General features: G+C 30.3%; 1 long non-coding RNA gene across 1 annotated transcript; it reads right to left on the bottom strand.

The window, feature by feature from the left end:
* Positions 1-772: 772 nt before the first annotated feature.
* LOC142318182 (uncharacterized) lies at positions 773-4175 on the bottom strand. The gene is made up of 2 exons (XR_012754845.1): positions 4043-4175; positions 773-1414 (listed from the first exon to the last, which is right to left on the bottom strand). It is a non-coding gene; the product is annotated as an uncharacterized LOC142318182 (long non-coding RNA).
* Positions 4176-8835: the final 4660 nt, after the last annotated feature.

Below are 8835 nucleotides of genomic sequence, written 5' to 3'. Positions count from 1 at the left end.
AGAAACTTCAAAACAAAAACTTAACATTTAACACCAATTTCTAATTAATCTTAATAATACAAAAATCAATATTCGACTTTTTTTATCGAGGTTTAGTCCTCTAGATCCATCATATTTTGTACAAACAGAATCACCTCGAGAAGGTTATAACAAAGTTATATATGATGATCTAGGAATTATAAATGCTTTTAACATCACATGAATCCCTGGGTACAATGACCCAATGATTCCAAGATAAAAAAAATCCTGAAAGTCATTATACAAATCATTTTTTTTCACTTAGCAAAAATCCTTTAAGTAAAGAAAAATTTAAGTTATAATAAACACAACTAATCTAGATATTAGTATAACAGTTGCCAGTTCATTTAATAAAGTGTATATATAAATTGGTAATTAAAAAACAATTCTTAACAGAGTCTGCTCTATTAAACCAGGGACCAGTACTTTATGCGATTATAAACTTAACAAATAACCTTAACAAATTAACAGCCAATGTTGCATAAACAAACCTTTTCATAAACATTTTTTCTTTTTAATTTCTTCAAAATTTTTCACACTTTGTGCAGTTTGCCTTTAATTTCTTAGGTGTTGTAATCACAAAAAAAAAATTATATTGTAATTGATTTTTAATTGTTGTTTATTTGTACATTAACTCTGTAAGATCATGTAACCCCTTCCATATGTTTCCATATCAAAAAAGATCGCCATATGCTTGTTAAAAATAATATTTCTATTTTATTTGCTTATTTAAGGAAATTAAAATTAAATCAAATTTAAGGAAATAAATAAAATTATTTATTTTGAAATCTGTTAATGAATACAGGTTGTTAAAAATAATGGTGCGATGACACACCTTTGGCTTATAGAGTAATGAATCGTATACTAGGCATGCAACATGTTATTATTACATTACAAATAATAACTCTGCAACCCTACGTTATACTATTTTTGTTTGAATCTTGAAATTTTTCTTTTGCCTGTCATTTTATTGCACTGATACAGTATTTTCTTTATTCATTACATATTTTTATATAAATCATTATTCAATAAAATGTTCAGTCTCTACAACTATTTGTTCAGTCAATTTCATATGTTAGTAAAGCAGTGTTTACTTTGTGATACTTGTGCAATGTATTTAAAAGCATTAATTTTGTTTTAGTGAAGTGCAAGAATTTGATAAAATGTAGAATTTTGAAAAACCATCAACACTTGAAGAATTGCACTGCATTTTAGAAGACGAAATAATATTTCACAAGCAACTGCCATCGATACAACTTATATTCCATCTAAAGTTGATGAACTTCCTGACAAAGATATTGATGAAAATTTGCTAACGGAGACTCCTTCAACAAGTACAAGTGATGAAACATCAGTTACATACCCTTGTAGCATTGGTTTGAGATTCATTTTCATACTGAAAAAAAAAAAAACACTAATGTTCCAAAATTTTTCAGGTAGAAACCAAAAAACTGTAAGCCTAAAAGAAACTGGCTTGTGACTGGCCTGCCAAAGAAAAAAGGCTCCCTATTTACCTATTCAACAGTTCTAAAGAATTGCTGAAAGTAAATAGAGGTACATTTATGAAAAAACAAATTTTGCAGTTGCTAGAAGGAATGATAATGCAGTGGCGACAGTTGCCAGTAACCACAATGGCATATATCCATTATCTAACATCAAAAGATATAGCCACAAAAACACACCAAAAAGACACCATTATTGCTCAGCCATTAATGATAGCATAATATATTAAAAAAAGTATGGATGGCTTTGATTCCCATAACAATGGTAATGGAAATTATAAAATTAGAGTGCGTGGAAAAAATAGTGGCGGCCACTGTTTATAAATGCTGCCAATTCTATTATAAAAAATTCATGGAAAATATAGACTTGCAAATAATAATAAAATCAGTCAAATTGATTTTAGGTCTTCTATTGTACTATCACTGATAAAGTGAAGAAATCAAAATACCACAAAGCATTGCTGAAAATGAACAAAAAGTAAATCATTATCTTTCACCACCAATGGAACAAAGGATCACCCATCAAAAAACAAATTTGCCAGATGTTCGTTATGATCAAATGGGGCACTATATTTCAGAACCATGTGAAAAATGCTAGACAAAAATGTAAGCAATGTGAAAACTATACAATCTTTTAGTAAATAAATTGTAAAGTGCACCTACATCCAAAATGTTTTCAAGAATTACATTTTCAGCAAAGAAAATAATTTTTTACAAAAAAAAAAAAAAAAAAATAGTTTGTAACTGTATTACTTTAAGTTTAACACATTGTAATATAAATTGTTCATTATGTGTTATTATATTCTTCAGAAAATTACAGTTTTCAGGCTTTTTGCCAAAGGTGTGTAAATGAACCATTTTATTCCCACGTGATAATTGATTTTTTGTGAATATGAAAATATTTTTTGCTTTATGTACTTAATAATGAATAAAATAAAATATTTCTTAATAAACAATGTAATATGTTTATGCTCGGCAGATAATTAGTTAATTTCATAAATAAAATTACATAAGCAAAAGATTACATGCACAATGGTTAATTTTATTCTGTATGTTAGTTTTATCACAATACCATTCAACTGTAATTCAATTACAGATTGGTGCAGTAACTTGCAAAAACTGTTTGTCCCTTCACCAACTGCTGAATGGATATCTCATATGCTGATATACTTCAGTTGGTTAATATACCAAACTTAAATTAAAATTAATTAGTAAGGATATTAATTTTTAAAAAACCCAGCTACAAAATTCTAAAAAATAATGGATAATACTTAACTCTTAGGCTACTAAGGGGGGTTCCAACTGCCCACACCTTATAATTTTATTGATTTTACAGGAACCCTACTTCTAAAATCATTTCTTCTACGCTGTGTCAAAAACAGTTCTCTTTTGCAGTAAAGGTAAAAATAAAATATAAAAAATGCATATTTTTATACATGACAGATACAAACGTTACAAGCGGACTCTTAGAACCCCCTCCAGCTGGCAGTCAGTGTGATCAGTGTGACAATTTGTTTGGCAAATGAATGTCAACTTGTCTTAAAAAACTTAGTTATTTTACTTCACTTACGAGCAATACTTCTTTAAAACTTAATTTTTAACTTTATATAAACAATATTTTTTTTATTTATAACTGCCTAGCAGTAGAGGTCATAACATATGTACAAAGGAAGCATCATAAAAAAAAAAACAAAGGATCATGTGAGCAAACAATTTCAATATTGTCATTCCTGCAAGAAGCATTCAGAAACTGTATACACTGCACCCAATGTGTTCCCTCAAGTGATTCGGAATGAACATGTTTCAACTTACAAAACAATGTCTAAAAATAAATACATAAGTAAAAGCTTTTTTTAAAGTAAACTCTAGTAATTGTATAAGCACTAAACAGGCATTTTTTAGTAATATGTAAGTTCTATTAATTTTAATAAGTGTCATAGTTAGGTTAGTTTATATTTTATTGGTACCAATGAAGCCTGACTGCTGCAGGCTCTAGGAACCTCCCCTTACTAATCAACATAACAAAAAAAAGCTTGGTAGTCTTAAGGGTTAAGAGGAAATCCTTGCGTCAGGATCTAATGCTAATGACCTACAACAGATTATCATGATTTTAATTAGTTCATAAAATAAATTACAAGGAAACTATATTTAAATAAGTAATGGTAATGTTAGTACTGCATCTTTAAAAATCTCTAAGTAAACATTCAACAAACTTCGGTGGTGCTTACGGAAGCGTCCACTAATGTACTTTGCAGTCCAAGAATTTAACCAATAAATTGAAAACAAATGTTCATGCATGAACTGAAACATATTCATGTAATATATTACAATAAAGGGCACCGTAAATTACAACCATAACACGGAATTAAAGATTAACTTAAAACGAGCATTATAAAATAAATGTTAAATTACAAATAACAATTTATTCGTTATCAAATTTTCATATTTAAATAATTTTAATGATCAAACAATCTTTACTGGTTGGGCATGACAGTTCAATAAATTTTTCTTTTTTATCTTACCCACATAATACAGCTTGTAGTAGAATCACAACACTTTCATTAGATTACAAACAATGCAAGCTTTCCTAACAAAAATACGAAACGGCCAACCGAAAAGATGCCAACGCCCTTGCTGATAAACTCAACAAAACCATCAATAATGCCACCACAAAAAATAATGTGTAACACACACACATACAATAAAATACGCACGCGCACACACACACACACACACACACACACACATATATATGTATGTATATATATATATATATCATAATACTTTTGTTTAGATATATATGATGTATAATACTACTACATATTACTACATATATGTGTGTGTGTGTGTTTTTGCGCGTGTGTAATTTAGCATCACTGTTTACAAATATTTATAATTAGTGATGCTAAATTGGGCGGCAATCTCTCGGAAGATGATTTTATACCCAAAAATAATAAAAAAAAGTTAATATAAACATAGTTCAGAAAACGGTTCGTTAGCGAGTTTCGTCTCGCGAATCATTAAGCCCTGCTTTCTGCTCCCTCTGTGAAATTAAACGTTACTAAAATTCTTCGGATACTTTTAAAATTTGGTGCTTCCTAATGGTTTTTGATCTAAGAAAGTGAATAAAAGTGGTCACAGACCTCTATCTCACTTAGGTTTTAAGAAAAACGGAGTAAAACAAAAACGTTTTGTCAGAAAATAAACTTTTTTAAGTTTGAAATAAAATAACTTTATTAATTTACCACTAAACAAATATAAATATCTTATCAACTTTGTAGATAATTTAATTCTGAGAAAATTAATGTAATTAAACACAAATTTGAGTGGTTCAACTTTTGAGATTCAAAAAGTTCAAAAATAGATTTAAAAAATAAAAACACATACTTTTGTTTTTCTAAAAATTATTAAATATCAAAATGGTTACTTGATAAAGCTGCAAACATTTCTTCAAAGCAGTTGCTCAATGTGGCTACCATTCTGTTCAATGGCAAATCTTTGCTAGCTGGGCACGTGTAATAGTAACCATTATTATTCCTAATAGTAGTTCCAGCTTCTATTATACAATGCCTCAATTCTTCTTGTGCCAATACAAGCTGAATAGACCTACAACTTCATCCAACCCCAAAGGAAATGGTCCGCTGGCAGGAGATCGATGTGGCAATTTTACTGGTCTGTGTCAACCAATCCATTGCTTAAATGTGATATGACTCATCACATCATGATAGTAATGAGCAGGTGCACCATCATTGAAAAACCACATCTCAATTCTATCTGTAAGTGTAATATCTTTCAAGAGTTTCATCACATTTGTTTCCAAAAAATGCAGATATCGCTTTCCATTAAACCTTGATGATAAAAAAAGAGCCTGTGAGATTATCACCAAAAAGAAGTTCATTGGAATTGACTTGTAGCAGTCTCATGTGAATTTTCTTCTGCCAAGTGTGAGTGTTTCAACATTTTACAATGCCATTTTTTGTAGAACAAGATTCATCAGTAAATAGAATATTACTTAGGAAATTGGAATGATGTTCACTTATATTCTTTTGTCATACTTAATTTTATATATTTATTTATTTATTTGTAACTGATTATTCATTTTTATTTCTATTTTTGCTCATAGTTTGTCTACCTTGTCTGGATAATAACCATTAAACATTGCTACTTGCTTTGTGTATGTAAGTTCGAATTCAAAATTTGCACAGCTTATTGGTAATTTCAATGTTCAACTAAGCATAGTTCTATAGGCTGCAATATATGTTTGCAGAATGTTAATATAAGGGGCAAAAAATATATACTTTTAATAAAATAGGGCCTGAAACTTATAGAATCACATATTTATTATTAAAAAAAAGAATTGCTACCCAAACAGTATATAAAACTAGTAATAATTTAGAAATGAAAATTAACACAAATATAGATCAAAAAGATAAGTACAACGGCTCTGGGTTATACAAAATGATTTGCGAATCATGCCATAGTGTATATATTGCCAAAAATAAATTTTAAAAATAAATACAAACAACATATAGCTGCTGTAAAAGTGAATGAGCTAGAAAAATCAGATTATGCACGTCATATTTTGAACATTTAGCACAAGCTAAACGAGCCTTCAGTAAGAAATATAATTTGTTTACATCAAAAATTAATTTAAATGTCAGGAAAAGATTTTTGAAAGTGTATGTTTGGAGTGTCGCTTTATATGGAAGTGAAACTTGGACAATCGGAGTATCTGAGAAGAAAAGATTAGAAGCTTTTGAAATGTGGTGCTATAGGAGAATGTTAAAGATCAGATAGGTGGATAAAGTGACAAATGAAGAGGTATTGCGGCAAATAGATGAAGAAAGAAGCATTTGGAAAAATATAGTTAAAAGAAGAGACAGACGTATAGGCCACATACTAAGGCATCCTGGAATAGTCACTTTAATATTGGAAGGACAGGTGGAAGGGAAAAATTGTATAGGCAGGCCACGTTCGGAATATGTAAAACAAATTGTTAGGGATGTAGGATGTAGAGGGTATACTGAAATGAAACGACTAGCACTAGATAGGGAATCTTGGAGAGCTGCATCAAACCATTCAAATGACTGAAGACAAAACAAAAATATTTTGAACATGGGATATTAGTATAATGTAACTGATAAAACTATGATGATAATAACATCTTATAATTAAGGCCATGATATGAGTGTGTGGGAAAGTTTACAAATATAAAAAAATAGAAAATCACTTGGTTCAAAACACATAAATGAGCAAATAAATTTTGAATCTGATTTTTCTGCCACTGCAGAAAACATGCAACTGATAGATTCTATCTTTTAGATAGATTTATAGAATTTTAATCTGTTCACACCTGAATTTAGATGGTGAACATGGCAATTTACTTGCATGATTTTTATAAATATATATTTTAATATGTAATGTTGTGGTGTGATGTGTTTTTTGTATGTAAGATTGATTGAACATAATGTGGATAATTTTCATTCCCTGATGATGCTGATATATTGATGTAGTGAAACACGAGGCAATTCCTATAACAAATGTATGATAAGATGATAATAAAAATTACATACATGTTTTTAGTAAAAAATTAAAAATATTATGATTTGACTTGGTAAGTAGCAGTTCAGATCAGTGTTTGTATGCATACATAGTATAGTACTTCCCACGCCACTACTTTGTTCTTTCTTCCTTTTGCAATGTCAATCAGTTCCCCTTCAAACTTACTGTGATTTGCAACTTAGCGTTGTAGCAGAGGTGGAGGAAGCTTTATAAGGGAAAGTAATGTAATCAGTCCATATGTGGTTTCACTGGATCTTTTCATTTTGACACTTAAGGAACCTAAAAAACCCCAAAAACTGGATGGAAATGTTCACATGTATGCGCGCGCGCATGTGTGTGTGTGTTTGATTTTTACACCTTATATTTCCAGAACTAATTGACATATTTTGACCAAACTTGTCAGATTACTTCTATATATGGGGCATTGATGTCATTAAAGTTTCAACTAAAAAGGTCAAGGGGTGAGGCTGTAGAGCAAGGTCACCCTAAGTATCTCGAGATTTTGCCTAATTAAGGCCTTATTTTTCTTAGGCACATATTTGAACAATTAAAAAATAATAATATTTGTAAAAAGTTTTTTTTGTAAAATCGCACCACCACAAAAAATGCTCTAAATAAATTAGTGTCTAAGAGGATATAGTGTGTCATTAGTACCCCCTCTCAACAGAAAGATCACTTATGTAGCACTGACGTACAGCTGCTGTAGTCATATGCTATGTTGTAATGGAGGTCTGTCCGCCTCTCCCTGGTAGACCAGACCAGAATCTATACATGAAATCAAGTCAGAGATATAAACTAAAGCTGAGTTCACTAAGGGAACGAGGAATAAATTTTGTTGTTGCCAACAACATTTTTGTAGTATGTTATTTATTCAATTTGCCTCGAAATTATGAGATATTTACACTGAGTTGGCTCTATAAAGCGTAGAACTAGGCGCAGGGTTTGTGCTTCCATGAACTAGGTTAGCTAGTTTTGAGGGCAACGATGTAGGACATTCAAGATGTCCGGATGAGGCCTACAGTGAAGGTAAAAGCTGAGTTTAAAATCACCAATGTAAATGTGTACCAAGGTATTTACATCGGTGACATCCCAACAAGGCCTGGCTTATTACTATGAGATGTAAAAAGTTAGAGGGCAAAAGACAACTCCCATTAAAGCCCATCAGGGCTATGAACGGGAGGGTGGTGATGATCGGAAGCGTCACAAAGTGGGTCTTCCCCTATGGGGTTGGAATGCTATGTTGTAACATCACAGGTGAGCAGTAGAATTAAATAAATGAATAATATTTATAGTCTAAAAAGTATTTAAAGTGGCCACTGAAATGAAACACACCCGTGCAAATGAAATACAGTACGCACATGTGCTTTAATTAGAATCATTGAATAAATAAACAAAAAATATTATATTTAAATAAAATGATAAATATTTTAAATTAAGTTGTATGTGTAAGCCAAGTGGCAGGAAAGTCCTACAGCTGTGTTGTCAGCCTTTTTATTTTAGTACTATTATTTCAAAATAAATAAATGACTGTAAAATAGTGTCTGATCCTTGTTGGAAATCAAATCATACACGAAATAGAACATAAGTTGTAACAAAGTTGCGACGTTTTTTTTTAAACAAATTAACTGAAGATTAAAAAAATTTTTTTTGGTTATTATTTCACTTAAGACATTAACCAAAACTGGCTGTTAGAATAAATGTCTGAATAACATTGTATGAACTTAGTTTATTTAATAATTAATAACAAAAAATA

The sequence above is a fragment of the Lycorma delicatula genome, chromosome 1 (assembly GCF_047948215.1).
Source record: "Lycorma delicatula isolate Av1 chromosome 1, ASM4794821v1, whole genome shotgun sequence".
NCBI classification, from domain to species: domain Eukaryota; kingdom Metazoa; phylum Arthropoda; class Insecta; order Hemiptera; family Fulgoridae; genus Lycorma; species Lycorma delicatula.
This window is presented reverse-complemented; position numbering and strand designations above follow the sequence as displayed.